General features: G+C 38.0%; 2 protein-coding genes across 7 annotated transcripts in view; one reads left to right on the plus strand and one right to left on the minus strand.

The window, feature by feature from the left end:
- The window catches only part of TMEM164 (transmembrane protein 164), a 350,347-nt gene extending 345,276 nt beyond the window's left edge, over positions 1-5,071 (plus strand). For 3 of the 6 annotated variants that reach the window (XR_012429946.1, XR_012429940.1, XR_012429944.1), the window contains 2 exons: positions 1,334-1,869; positions 3,839-5,071. The gene's annotated coding sequence lies outside the window, so the exon portion shown is untranslated. Of the gene's footprint in view, positions 1-1,330 lie in introns of all 6 variants that reach the window. The other 3 variants (XR_012429945.1, XR_012429941.1, XM_074029418.1) reach the window with 2 other exon arrangements.
- AMMECR1 (AMMECR nuclear protein 1) overlaps positions 1-14,430 on the minus strand; it is a 258,316-nt gene that overhangs the window by 150,396 nt on the left and 93,490 nt on the right. The window lies entirely within an intron of this gene.

Below are 14,430 nucleotides of genomic sequence, written 5' to 3' on the forward strand. Positions count from 1 at the left end.
ATAGTATTCCATGGTATGTATGTGCCACATTTTCTTTATCCAGTCTATCATTGATGGGCATTTGGGTTGGTCCCAAGTCTTTGCTATTGTGAATAGTGCTGCAGTAAACATACGGGTGCATGCATCTTTATAGTAGAATGATTTATAATCCTTTGGGTACATACCCAGTAATGGGATAGCTCAGTCAAATGGTATTTCTGGTTCTAGATCCTTGAGGAATCACCACACTGTCTTCCACGATGGTTGAACTAATTTGCACTCCCACCAACAATGTAAAAGCGTTCCTATTTCTCCACATCCTCTCCAGCATCTGTTGTTTCCTGACTTTTTACTGATCGCCATTTTAAGAGGCATGAAATGGTATCTCATTGTGGTTTTGATTTGCGTTTCTCTAATGGTCAGTGATGATGAGCTTTTTTTCATATGTTTGTTGGCCACATAAATGTCTTCTTTTGAGAAATGTCTGTTCATATCCTTCGCCCACTTTTTGATGGAGTTGTTCTAGAAAAAATCCATTGTTAATCAGGCAGATGACTTTGGAGGAAATATTTTTTTAAAGCCATCCAGCAGAATGCCTTCTCATCTTTATAGGACCCACTTCCTGGTCCTTCAACTGTTTCTGTGTCTTCTCACCTTAAAAAAATAAAATACAATGTACAGTAACCTTTTAATCAAAACACAGCATTGTAGGTGGAGACCGAAAGCCTGCCATTGTTTGTTGTTTAACAGCTGATCCTGGTATTCTGGTGATGCCACTGTGCTGCTTCGTTACACTGAACACGTAATTTTTTCACTATATTAATGGTATGTCATTTTTTAAAACTGTTAAGTACTTATGTGAGAATAACTGTAAGAAAATGATTGCTTATCAGTAGCATATAAATTCAGAGTCAGGAATGATGGTGATACCAAACAACCACATTGTCTACCTGGGTTGCTGAAATAATGACACCTTTGCTTTGTTCAATGTATACAAACTTTGTTTCATGCACAAAATTATTTAAAATATTGTATAAAATTACCTTCAGGCTATGTGTTTAAGGTGTATATGAAACATAAATGAATTTCATGTTTTTAAGTGCTTTTAAGCATTTTTAAGTGTTTTCCGTGGGACAGTTTGTATATCTAGCCCACCATAGTACCAGTATTCTATCATATGTTTTCTCCACCCCTGCTCTGAGGATGTAAAACTGTTAGAAAAAATAAATCACAAAATTGAGCTGATTGGCTCCATAAAAAATTTATGATTTTCAGCCTCAGCTGGGTCTTCTCTATTGTTCTACAAATCTTTAATTCATCTTTATTCAGTTCCCTTTCTGATTTCCCACAGCAGCTGTTTCAACCCGTTACTACACTTCAATCCTCCCACTCCAACCTCTTCATCCTTTAATCATTTCGGAAAATGAAGCTTCCTACTTCACAACAAAAAAAAAGACTTTCAGGTGAGAATCCATTCAACCCTTCTTCATTTCATTCTGAAGTTTCCTCTGTTTTTCATCCTTTTCCTGCTTTCCTCCTCTCTTGGAAGAAGGGGTGTTCTTTCTTACGTCCTTTCCTGCTCTCTCTACCTATGGTCTAGAATAGTGTTACTCAAGGTGTGGTCATGGACCCCTTCCAATCCTCAAACTGTTTGATACTGATCTACAACAGCCTAAGCACTGAAATTAAGAGTAAGAATTTAGAAACTTCCATAGCAAATTGATAAATTAATTTTATGTTCATTGGCTCTAATAATGAAAAATTGGGGTTTATATTTTGAATGTCTTTGTTTTTGTACTGCATTTTTTCTAGTAACTCATTTTTATTATATTTTACAGAAGTACCAATCTCAACAGCTTGAAAATTTGAAAACCTGATCCTTCACCACAGGTAGTTTGAGAAGTATTGGACTAAAACCCATCCTCCACTAACTTGTCTGAGATTTGACTCCATGCATTAACCCTTTTCTCTCTCATTTCTTCACTCTTACTCTCCATAGACATTCTTCCATATTACCTTTGCCTACTGTGTTGCCAACTTATTTCTCACTTTCTGTTTACTGCCAGCCTTCTTGAAAGAATAACTCTCATATACTGTTTCCACCCTCCTCATCTTCTCTTTAACCCTCAAACCATAGCAATTTGGCTTATGCCCCTACTACTGCTCCAACAAAAGTCACCAGTGATGTCTAAATTGCCCAATTCATAATAGCCCTTCTAGTCCTTGTCCTGTCAGACCTCTACTCTGTGTTTACTAAAGACCACCCTTTCCTTTGAGGACCTCTCTTCTTCTGTGTTTCTCTAATAGCCCTCATCTGATTGTTGCTTTCTTTCTCATGGTCTACAAGGAGAACCCCAAACTCTCTTTTAGGGTCTTCTCTTACTCCAGCTACCTGTCCTTCAGGCCTCTATCCTCAGACTTTTTTCCTTTTGCTCTACATTTATTGCCATCAATTTACTCAACATGTGTATGCTGATGAATCCCAAATATCTTAACTCCAACCCTGACTTCTCTAACCAGGCTGTAGGCTGAGTTTTCAATTGGCTTACTAGATAGTTTCACATGGATATCCCAAAGACACCTGAAATTCAACTTATCTGAGACAAAAACTTATTATACACAACCTTGGCCTTCTTGGGTATTCCCTATTTTGGTTAATGGCCTCTCTATCTACCTGATTACCCAGGCTTGGGAGTCATCTTTAACTCTTACTTATCTCTCATTCTCATACTAAGTCCATCAATATTACCTTAAATCCATTCCACTTCTATTGCCTTATTTCATCAGCTCCTGCCGAGAGCCATATGACTACTCTCTCTATGTTCAGTCTATTTTTGGCACCTCCGTCAGAAGGAATATTCAGAAAACATTGTTCTGATCTTATCACTTTCCTGCTTAAAACCTTTGGTTAATTTCTCATGGCCTATAAGGAGAACCCCAAACTCTCTAGCATTGCATATAGGAACATTTACAATCACACTCCACACTAGTTCTCTAGCCTTGTCTTTCACCATTAACCCCCCCGCCCCCAGACTTTGTACTCCGGTCAGATTATTGGCAGTTCCTTGAGTATGCTATGTATTTTCACTTCTCTATTTTTATTTTAGGAAATTTATTTTATTCCCTTCTTTGCCCATGCTGTTTCCTCTTTTTGAAATGTTCCTCCCCACTTCTTTACTAATAAACTTCAACTCATGCTTTAAGCCCTAAATTAAATATTGCCTCCTCTATCAGGCCACTCTGATATTATAGATCTATTCCCTTCCACCACCTAGTCTCCCTTCCTTGAGGCCAAGGACAATGTTATGAATCTTTATGTCACTGGCCCCATGACTAGCATATAATGTTTCTTGAGTGACTACAAGAAGTAGAAAATAAAGAAGGAAAATACTCTCCATAAAGGACAGTCTCTAAATAAAATAATTATATCTATGAAATTATTTTTTTCATATTCTAAAGAAAAGAAAATTTTAGCCCCTTAGGTAGTGGGATCTGAAAGTTACCAGCAGCAGGCTGTCAAAGAGCATATTGTGGATTCATTTCTTTACATCTCAAAGACAAAATAATATATCTTTTTCTTCTTAAACATGCCGTGCAATACATAGTACAGCAGTAGTAGCATTGTGTGTGTTTAATAAATACATACAATATTGAAATCAACTGCAAAACCGTAGATCCATTATTACTGCTGCTTACTAGTACCATGCCTCAAATTAAAAACTCCCATTAAGATATGTAGCAGGGCTTGGGGAAGGATTATGTATTCAAATATTATTTTTAAATAATTTGCCCTTGTTGTAGATCTTTTTCCCTCCTACAAATCAAAACATAGACAAGCCCTTCTGTTCCCCTTTCTTAGGTGCTTTTGCTTGCAAGGTCAAAATCGGAAGTTCAGGAAGATCACCTGAATCCAGAGCTTTTGATTTCAGAAGCCTAGGTTCATTGAGGAAAAGTATACTGACTTGTCCCAGAGGGTTAACAGGTGAATGCTTTTGAGTAGAGGTGGGATAAGCTGTCTGACATAGAAGTTGAGCTTCTCCGGTACCAGAGAGGAGATGGGAGTAATGGTAGATTCCATGAGCATCAAGGACTACTTTTGCTGCCTTTTAGTGTCCTAAAGAAGATACAAGATCTCAAGAGAGAATGGAGACATGGTACACTTAAGAAAGTCTGAATACTAGTCCATGAGGATGCCAACCTCAGCCAAAACACCCCACTATCACCACCAATGTGCAAGGGTGGCACAGAAGCAGCTACCCTGTCTAACTTTAAGGGGATTTGCCTGACAAACATATCAACAATATTGGGTATGCACAAAAGGGCATAGGGCCTACACTGAAAGTTGTGTTCTGGGTATCATTTGCTAGGGTCTTCATACAACCTTGACAAAGGGAGATAAAAACCATGAGTGAGATGGAATTTTTAGCCAGCTAGAAAGGTGAAAGTTTCCGAGCAGATTGTTGTAGGGATATAAAGAAATGTGACATTTTTTGCCAGTTAAAATGGCGATCATAAAAAAGTCAGGAAACAACAGGTGCTGGAGAGGATGTGGAGAAATAGGAACACCAGCAATCCCATTACTGGTTATATAACCAAAGGATTATGAATATAAAGACACATGCACACGTATGTTTATTGCAGCACTGTTCACAATAGCAAAGACTTGGAACCAACCCAAATGCCTATCAATGATAGACTGGATAAAGAAAATTTGGCACATATACACCATGGAATACTATGCAACCATAAAAAAGGAGTTCATGTCCTTTGCAGGGACATGGATGAAGCTGGAAATCATCATTCTCAGTAAACTAACACAAAAACAGAAAAGGAAGCACTGCATGTTCTCACTCATAAGTGAGAGTTGAACAATGAGAACACATGGACATGGAGGGGCAGGGCTCATCACACACTGGGGCCTCTCGGGGGGCGGGGGCCAGGGGGAGGGATAGCATTAGGAGAAATACCTAATGTAGGTAACAGGTTTATGGGTACAGCAAACCACCGTGGCACGTGTCTACCTATGTAACAAACCTGCACGTTCTGCACATGTACCCCAGAACTTAAAGTATAATAAAATAAAATAAAATCAGGTTGTTTGCTTTTGTTGTTGTGTGGTAGGAGTTCCTTATATATTATGGATATCAATTCCTTATCAGATATAATATTTTAAAATGTTTCTTTTTATTTCATGGATTGCCTTATCACTCTGTTGGTATTCTTTGATATACAAAAGTTTTGAATTTTCATAATGTCCAGCTTACCTCTTTTTTCTTTTGTTGTTTGTGCTTTTGGTGCCATATTCAATAAATCATTGCCAAAAAAAGAAAGAAATGTGACATTTTTGCACCCTGGTTGTGTGGACCAAATTTCATGGCTACAATTCTAATTCGGTGTTGTTGGTCACTTACTTGCTCACTTTGTACCTTAAATTTATACTTTTTAAAAACAAAGATAATGCCTTCCCTCTACCTTACAAGATTTTTATGACACAAGAATTAAATAAGGTAAGAAAAATTGCTTTGAAAAGGCACAAAACAAATGAATATATGTTAGTAAATTACAGAAATCAGTGTGAAAAAGAACCATATTTGATAGCTTTAGTTCTATATTGAACCTAAAGGATGTATTATTATAAAACTGATAGCACAAATATATTTATTGTCTTAATCTAGATTGCCTGTATTGAGATATGTTTTTAATATTTTCTCTACAAATGCACTAGTTGTTTTCCTCAGCTTTTCTTTAACTTCCTTTTGTTTAATCGCTTTCAAATGAAAGAAGTCCAGATATATAGTTTCCATTATGAACTACATCTTCAATAATTTGATCTTTACTGAGGACAGTGTTATTCCTAGGATGTAATGAACTGTAACAACTGTGTCATAACATATAGTTGCTGATGCCTCATGTTCTGGACCACAGAGTCAGATCTTAGAACATTTCTGCCTGCTTCATTGCCAGCTCCTTGGGCAAACCCTATAACCTGAGAGTGTCTGGGTTGCCAGAGTCTGCAGAATCAGATTGCCTAAGTGAAGGGAGGGCATATGTAATATATAAGAGGCACCATTGCACACTGATGGTTAAGGACACTGACTCTGGATGGTGACTGCATTGCACAACTCTAGGGGACACTTGGTCCAGCTTTGAATCCATTCTACCACATAACAACTACATGATATTAGACACATCATTTAATTTCAGCCTTGTAAAATGGGGGTAATGATAGTACCTTCTTCGTGAGGTTATTGGGAAGATTCAATCATATAATGAATGTAAAGCCCTCAGCACAGTGCCTAACACTGTGCATACCCAATAATTGGTAGCTGGTATCAATATAAAAGTAACAGTGGGCAGGGGGAGGGTGGTGGAGAAATGATTCCAAGATCACCTTGGGAGCAAAGATCTGAATTTGCTGGAAAGTCAAACGATCACTAGGAAATGCCATCTGGGAAAAAATACCATGTCTGATTATGATTTGACACATACATTCCTCACTACGGGGCAGGAACTTTGTCCTGATTACTATGATATCCAGCATAGAATGGTGCTTCACATGTAGTAGTCACTCAATAAACATGAGATAAATGAATCAAACTAGGGGTTGCCTATGGCATAGGTCCCAGAGCTCTATAGCAGCCCACCACTGACAGTTTAGCACAATGCCCTGAATATAGTATGTGCTCAAGAAAGAATGAGTGATGTAAGAACCTCAGACAGTGTTGTACTTTACCATATCAGTTTCCACTTTACCATAGTTGGATAAATTTGCATCACCCAAGTTCAGCTTTCCTTGTGTTGCCTCTATTTCATCAGCTCCAAAGCCCTATCCCAATTTTAGAATCCCTAATTCATCATGTACATTCATTTGACAAATACTTTTTGAGTGTTTAGTACATGCGAGGCATTATGCTAGATGCCATGAACCTCCCGGAGCTTGTTTAGTGGGGAGACTAGCAGCATGCAAGTCAACAAACATATAAGATGATTTCAAATCGTGATAACCTAGTTCTACAAGAAAAATAAAGCAGGGAAACTTTATGGGGGATTACCTTGGATTAGGTGGTCAGAGAAAGGTCAGAGAGAGCCTCATTTCTAAGGATGTAACACCTAAGTTGGATGATGAAGATCAGTAGCTGCAGAAATAAAAGCAGGTTGCTCTCTTGGAAGTGCCCGTTTCTTCTGAAAAGCTATGAAAAATCTCTCAACAATGGAGGACAGTTAAGCAAAGACTGGAGACTGCAGAAGGAGAAAGTGAGCAAGGATTGGCAAATTACCATCCTGCCTAAACCAGTGTCAACCTTTTTGAGCTGTTTTTAGAGGTTAGGTGTTTCATTGCATGTCAAGGTTGGAAAGTCACTTAGAGAGGCTGAGATAAGTGGATCATCTGAGATCAGGAGTTCAAGGCCAGCCTGATCAACATGGTGAAACCCTGTATCTACTAAAAATAAAAATAAAAATAAAAATAAAAAATTAGCCACGTGTGGTCGCACGTTTCTGTAGTCCCAACTACTCAGGAGGCTGAGGCAGGAGAATTGCTTGATCCTGGGAGGCGGAGGTTGCAGTGAACCCAGGCAGGCGACAGAGCAGGTCTCAAAAAAAAAAAAAAAAAAAACTAAAAACAAAAAACATCTAATATCCAGCCCATGATTTCATGATTATTATTGCTTTGATGAAATTAACGTAGGAAGAGCCACGCCAAGTCACTTTCCAGAGATCAACTTGGTTGGCCAACAATGGACCCTGGATAGGCTTATGGGATGAACCTGAGGTAGGGAAGGCTGCCACCCCCACCCCCAGGGAATGAGAGAGAGAATGCCCAAATACCCTTCCTGTAATTTATGTTATTCTTGGATATGTCAAAAATTATGCAGATTATACACAGATGGAAATATTGATTTGACTCTCTTGCCTTTGAATTCCTTCCACAAAGAAATTATTTTAGAGCCTATAAATGTCTAAGGAAATGGCAGGTCCTCTTGGTGGATAAGTGAAAAGCCTCTAGAGTTAGTCATTCCTGGATCTGAATTCCAGCTCTGCCATTTAATTGCTATGTGACCTTGGGCAAGTAGTTTAAACCTGTCTACACCTTAGTTTCCTCATCTGCAAAGATGGGGACTCTAGGACCCATTTCTTAAAAGAGTTATTGAAAGGATTAAATGAGATAATATATGTGGGAAGTGCTTTTCCTGGTGTCTGTCACATAGTAGGTGCTCAAAATACATTATAGCTCTAATTATTCAAGTTTTCTGGGGCAGTTTCCATTTCAAACATTCTGTTCCATTTTTAGACTATTCGTGCTCATTTGAAATTCTAAAATGTCATCACTATATTTTTCTTCAGCATTTGAAGAAGAGTTTGTTTTTTCAGGTATAAAGACACAAAACTGCCTCCACTTTCTACACTTGATTTGAAAATCTCAATCCTAGTCAGAGACATCTTATTAAGACCCAAAGCATAGGATGGTTACTATCAATAAACAGAAAATAACAAGTATTGGTGAAGATGTAGACAAAATTGAACCCTCATGTACAGTTGGTGGGAAACAGTATGGCAGTTCCTAAAAAAATAAAAAATAGAATCATATGATCCATCAATTTTGCTTATGGGTATATACCCAAATGAATTGAAAACAGTGCCTTGAAGAGATATTTGTACACTTATTTTCATAGCAGCGTTATTCATAATAGCTAAAACAGGAAGCAACTCAAGTGTCCATCAACAGATGAATGGATAAGCAAAATGTGGTATATACATACAATGAAACATTATTCAGCCTTAACAAGGAAGGAAACTCTGCAATATGCTACAGCATGGGTGAACCTTGAGGACATTATGCTAAGTGAAATAAGCCAGTCACAAAAAGTCAAATACTGTATGATTCTACCTATATGAGGTCCTTAGAATAGTCAAAATCACGGAGACAGAAAACAGAACAGTGATTGCCAGGGACCGAGGGAAGGCAAGAATGGGGAGTTATTGTTTAATGGGTACAAAGTTTCAGTTGTACAAGATGAAAAGCGTTATGGAGATGGATGGTGGTGATGGTTGTTCAACATTATGATGTGTTTAATACCACTGAACTATAAATGTAAAAAGTTAAGATGGTACGTTTTATCTTTCATGTATTCTAACACAATAAGAAATTCGAGAAAAAAGAAGACCTAAAGCAGACTTTTACCCACAAAGAATGGAGAAGGGAAGAGGAGTGATCTTTGAACACAGAAGTACCAGGCAGTGAAATTTTGAGTTTTCCACAGAAGTACAAACAATGAGTGGACAGACAAGAAGCCAGGGTGGGAGAGACATTTCACTGGGTGTGACCCCTTCATTTCCAGTTCTACTTGAAGATTTTGCTTTAATTAACACAAAGGTGAAGCTCAGATTGTAGATGGCCTGACACTGCTTATGATCAGCTGTTTTTCTAAATTATCTAAACCTCATTATAATTATATGTATGAAATGCCTGGTAATAAAATTGCATTGTAATTACACAGCCCTTAACATCAGTAGTCAACCTACAGGCTCCAGCTGCCCTCTGATATTCATTATAATCAGGTTTCGCCTGTTTACAAATGGCAGGGGAGGTAAATCCACTCAATGGGTTTTCAGGGTCAGCTGAAACTCATAGAAAATTGTCCTTTAATATTTGAATCAATATACATGTATCCAAACCATATCCTTCTTCTTCATCAACTCTCTAGTTCTGCATACCTAATTAGACCCATCAATTCCTCCATAGCCTTCCTGAGACAGAGAGGAGAATTAAGCAATGGGTCAGCCAGGGAGCTGCCTGGGGTGCCAATTTAAAAGGGATGTTTAAAAATCCCTGGAATAAAACATAAATATGGTGCTGCATACCTTGGGTTTCTGCCAGTACTTCCTAAAGTAATTGGTGAAATGAAAATTGGCCACTTCTTTCACCTAAGGAGGCTGGGACCTTTGAGTAAAAAATTAAAAGCAAAAGCAAGCCAGTCCTCACTGGTGCCAACCACACCATTTTCTTGACAAGTGTGTGCAAGTTAAAGGGTGTGCCACCAACGGTGAGATTAGCAAGCTGGGAGTTGCTGAAAGTAAGCAACTCTCCACGATCACCTGATATTGAGAAACAAAATACTGCATGTTGCAATGCTCTTTATCAAGAACGAAGGGTTAATTTCCTTATCCAAATTTTAAATCCTTTACTATACATTCCCCAAAGTTACCTGGTTTGGAGAATTGCGAAAGGACACTGAGGACAAAATAAAAACTACAGAAAAGTGGGAAATGGTTTGTTGTCAAAAAGAAAAAAAAAGAGGGAGGCGAAATTCTAAGGTCTTTTGAATGTGATTTATTTATTTATTTATTATTACTATTATTTTTTTGGAGATGGAGTTTCGCTCTTGTTGCCTAGGCTGGAGTGCAATGGCGCGATCTTGGCTCACTACAACCTCTGCCTCCTGGGTTCAAGTGATTCTCCTGCCTCAGCCTCCCGAGTAGTTGGGATTACAGGCATGCGCCACCACACCCGGTTAATTTTGTAGTTTTAGTAGAGACGGGGTTTCTCCATGTTGGTCAGGCTGGTCTCGAACTCCCCACCTCAGGTGATCTGCCCGCCTCAGCTTCCCAAAGTGCTGGGATTACAGGCGTGAGCCACCACACCTGGCCTGAATGTGATTTTATAACTATATACCGGTAAGTTACCTGATTTTATAATTATCCCTGTAAGTTACTGCCATTATATTTAGTTTTGAGTGACAAACAAAAGAAATGGAAGTAATAAATAAGTAATCTAAAATGCCAATTTAGGATTTTTTGCTGTAGTTGAAGGCAAAACACACACACACACACGCACACACACACACACACGCAACATAGTGGTTAAGCTCATAGGCTCAGATGTGAGCCTACCAGAGATTAAATCCTGGCTCCACCGCTTACTAGCTGTGTGATCTTGGCTAAGTGACTTAAACTTTGGGCCTCACATATTAAACGGGGATGATGATGGTGGTGGTGGTGGTGGTGATGATGATGATGATGATAACAATGCTCACCTCCTAGGATTAAATGAGATAATGCATGTAAAGTGGTTAGCATAGTTCCTGACATATGGTAAACACTCAATAAACGACAGCTATTATTGTTATAAGTGTGGGCAGTGAATTTTTTATTTCAAACATAAGGAAAAAGGCATACACTATTTAAAATAGAAACTCAGTCTCTCCCTACTCTTATTAAGTAAATGTTGACCAAATATTTTAAATATATTCAGGTGAAGAGGCACCAGAACATAAGCCTGCCTGGGGCATCCACACTGTCTCATCCAGTCTTGCTGAAGAGGGTAACTGTGGTACAATCAAAAGAACGCTAGATTTTCAGAACTGGAAAATTTGGCTTCAGGTCCCATCTCTGCCACTTTATAGTTACTAGTGTGACCATGAACAAATCATATAACCTCTCTGAGTTACAATTTCCTCATATGGAAATGAAGATACCTATGTTATAGATGAGTGGTGAGGATTGGAAAAGGTTGTATGGAAAAGCATCTGGCACATATTAGGCATTCAGCAATTGTTTGTTGACCCTGTATCACAGAAAGAAAATAATTCTATGGAGATTTTAATACTTACATGTCATCAGGGATGATGGCTCAAGTTTCTGAGCAGCACTGATTTTGCCTCAAATTAGCTTTTGCCATTTCTTGTGAAAAGGTCAATATTGCTGTCATATCCATAAAGCTCCAAGATGTAATTGTGTATGCCTGCTAAGACTTTTTAAAGCAGGGTGATAGAGTTTGGCTTAAATGCCAGCACAGACCTTTCTACATAAATGTAATACTGAAAAAGTGCTGAAATATTCCAAAGATGCTGCTATTAATACCAACTTCAAGAATGATGAGGAAGTTGATGGCGGCAACTATAGTAACATGTTTTAGTTTTTTATGTTTTGTTTCACTTTGTTTGAAGTCACTGGCAAGATTATAGTCCAATTTGTCCTCTATTGACTACTGAACAATATTGTTTGTGGAACATTCCTGGAATCTGTTTGACTGTAACATAATCTGGTTTTGTGTACATAAAATTAGATTTAATACAGAAACAGGAGAAGTGAACAGCATCAAAATAATTCCAGAATACTCACAGGCCTTATAAAAATATTTGACAGCATTAGTTGACTTCCACTCTGATAGTTACGGAGCAAATTTAGCAGTCTCTAGAAGCTCTTACTCAAATATATAGTAATCCCCCTTTATACATGGTTTCACTTTCAGTGGTTTCAATTACCCACAGCCAACTGTGGTCTGAAAATATTAAATGGAAAATTTCAGAAATAAACAATTCATAAGTTTTAAATTATGGACGATTTTAAGTAGGGTGATGAAATCTTGCACCATCCTGCTCTGTCCCCTGAGACATGAATCTTCCCTTTGTCAGGGTAACCATGCAGTCTAAACTACTCACCGATTAGTCAATTAGTAGCCATCTCAGTTATCAGATCGACTGTTGTGGTATCACAGTGCTTGTGTTCAAGTAACTCTTATTTTACTTAATAAGTGCCCCAGACTGCAAGAGTAGTGAGGCTGGAAATTCGGACATGCCAAAGAAAAGCTGTAAAGTGCTTCCTTTCAATGAAAATGTAGGCAAGGCACGGTGGCTCACGCCTGTAATCCCAACACTTTGGGAGGACAAGGCAGGTGGATCGCTTGAGTTCATGAGTTTGAGACCAACCTAGGCCACATGGTGAAACCTCGTCTCTACAAAAAATACAAAAATTAGTCAGGCATAGTGACACAGGCCTGTAGTCCCAGCAGCCTGTGGGGCTGAGGTGGGAGGATTGCTTGAGCCTGAGAGGTCGAGGCTGCAGTAAGCTGAGATCATGCCACCTCATTCCTGGCGACAGAGTGAGACCCTGTCTCATTTTTAAAAAACAGAAATAAATAAATAAATAAAAGCTAAATATTCTCAGTAAAGAAAAAAATAACTTTTATTAAAATATATTGTTATAATTGTTCTATTGTTATTAATCTCTATAGTGCCTAATTTATAAATTAAACTTTATCGTAGATATGTATGTATGGGAAAAAACATAGTATATACAAGGTACAGTACTATTTCCCATTTCAGGCATCCACTAGGGGGTAATAATGTCAGACAGATGACAAAGTAATATATAAAGAGCCTTTTAGAATCAATAACTAAAAGACCATTAAAAAAATGGGCATACATTAAAATGAATTTTCTTTTGTTTTGAGACAGAGTCTCACTCTGTCGCCCAGGCTGGAGTGCAGTGGTGCAATCTCAGCTCACTGCACCCTCCGCCTCCCAGGTTCAAGTGATTCTCCTGTCTCAGCCTCCTGAGTAGCTGGGATTACAGGCACACGCCACCACGCCTGGCTAATTTTTGTATTTTTAGTAGAGACGGGGTTTCACCATGTTGGTCAGGATGGTCTCGAACTCCTGACTTGATGATCTGCCCACCTCGGCCTCCCAAAGTGCTGGGATTACAAGCATGAGCCGCTGCACTCGGCCTAAAATGAATTTTCTAGATGATTGAATAACAATAGTCCTTTGATATGAGATAAAGACTTGGTTTATGGCCTTAATATACTACTTAATTACTTAAGACATTTATTAATATAATGATAAATGTATAGAGTAACCTGTAAACATGACATACTTTTGCTTTCAGTAGTTTCATGTAAAGAAAAAAAACTTGAAAATAGTAATACCTGAGGACACATGGGAACAATAGACACTGGAGAGGGAGGGTGGGGACCAAGAGCTGAAAAACTACCTACTGGGTACTCTGCTCGCTACCTGGGTGATGGGACCATCCATACCCCAAACCTCAGCATCACACAGTATACCCAGCTAACAAGCCTGCCCATGTGTTCCTGAATCTAAAATAAAAATTGAAATAATTTTTTTTTAAAAAGACAATAGTATTATCCATGGGACAAAATTTGTAGTATTAGCAAGAATTATTTTGTGTCTCATTTAGAAACAACTTGACTTTTGTTCCAGTGTTTAAATTTTGACAAAAATGGTTTTGAATAGATCTTTATAACCTGATGCCATAAATACAAGATTCTCTGATCAATATTGGGCCTAAAACAGTATTCTGTAAAGCTTAAATTGGTATTAACTATGATCATCTTGATGTCTATGGTAGATAATAAACAAGGTCATACATACAGTAACACAATTATTTAGCATTTCAAGTTGTGTGCTTTATGCAGCAAGTGAGAAAAAATGTTGGAATATTGAAGTTTTGCATAAAAAGTCAAATAGTAGTGTTTTGAAATCTCTATTGTATTTCCTATTAAGGTTTTATATGTTACTTTCCCATTGTTCTTGAATTTGTTATCCTATATATAAACAGAAACATGGATGAGTTTAAAAAAAAGTGGACACAGGCTATGAGTAGATTATTTAAAAAGGAACTACATATGGTCATATAATCAATAAACAT

This window comes from Macaca fascicularis, chromosome X (assembly GCF_037993035.2).
Source record: "Macaca fascicularis isolate 582-1 chromosome X, T2T-MFA8v1.1".
NCBI classification, from domain to species: Eukaryota; Metazoa; Chordata; class Mammalia; order Primates; family Cercopithecidae; genus Macaca; species Macaca fascicularis.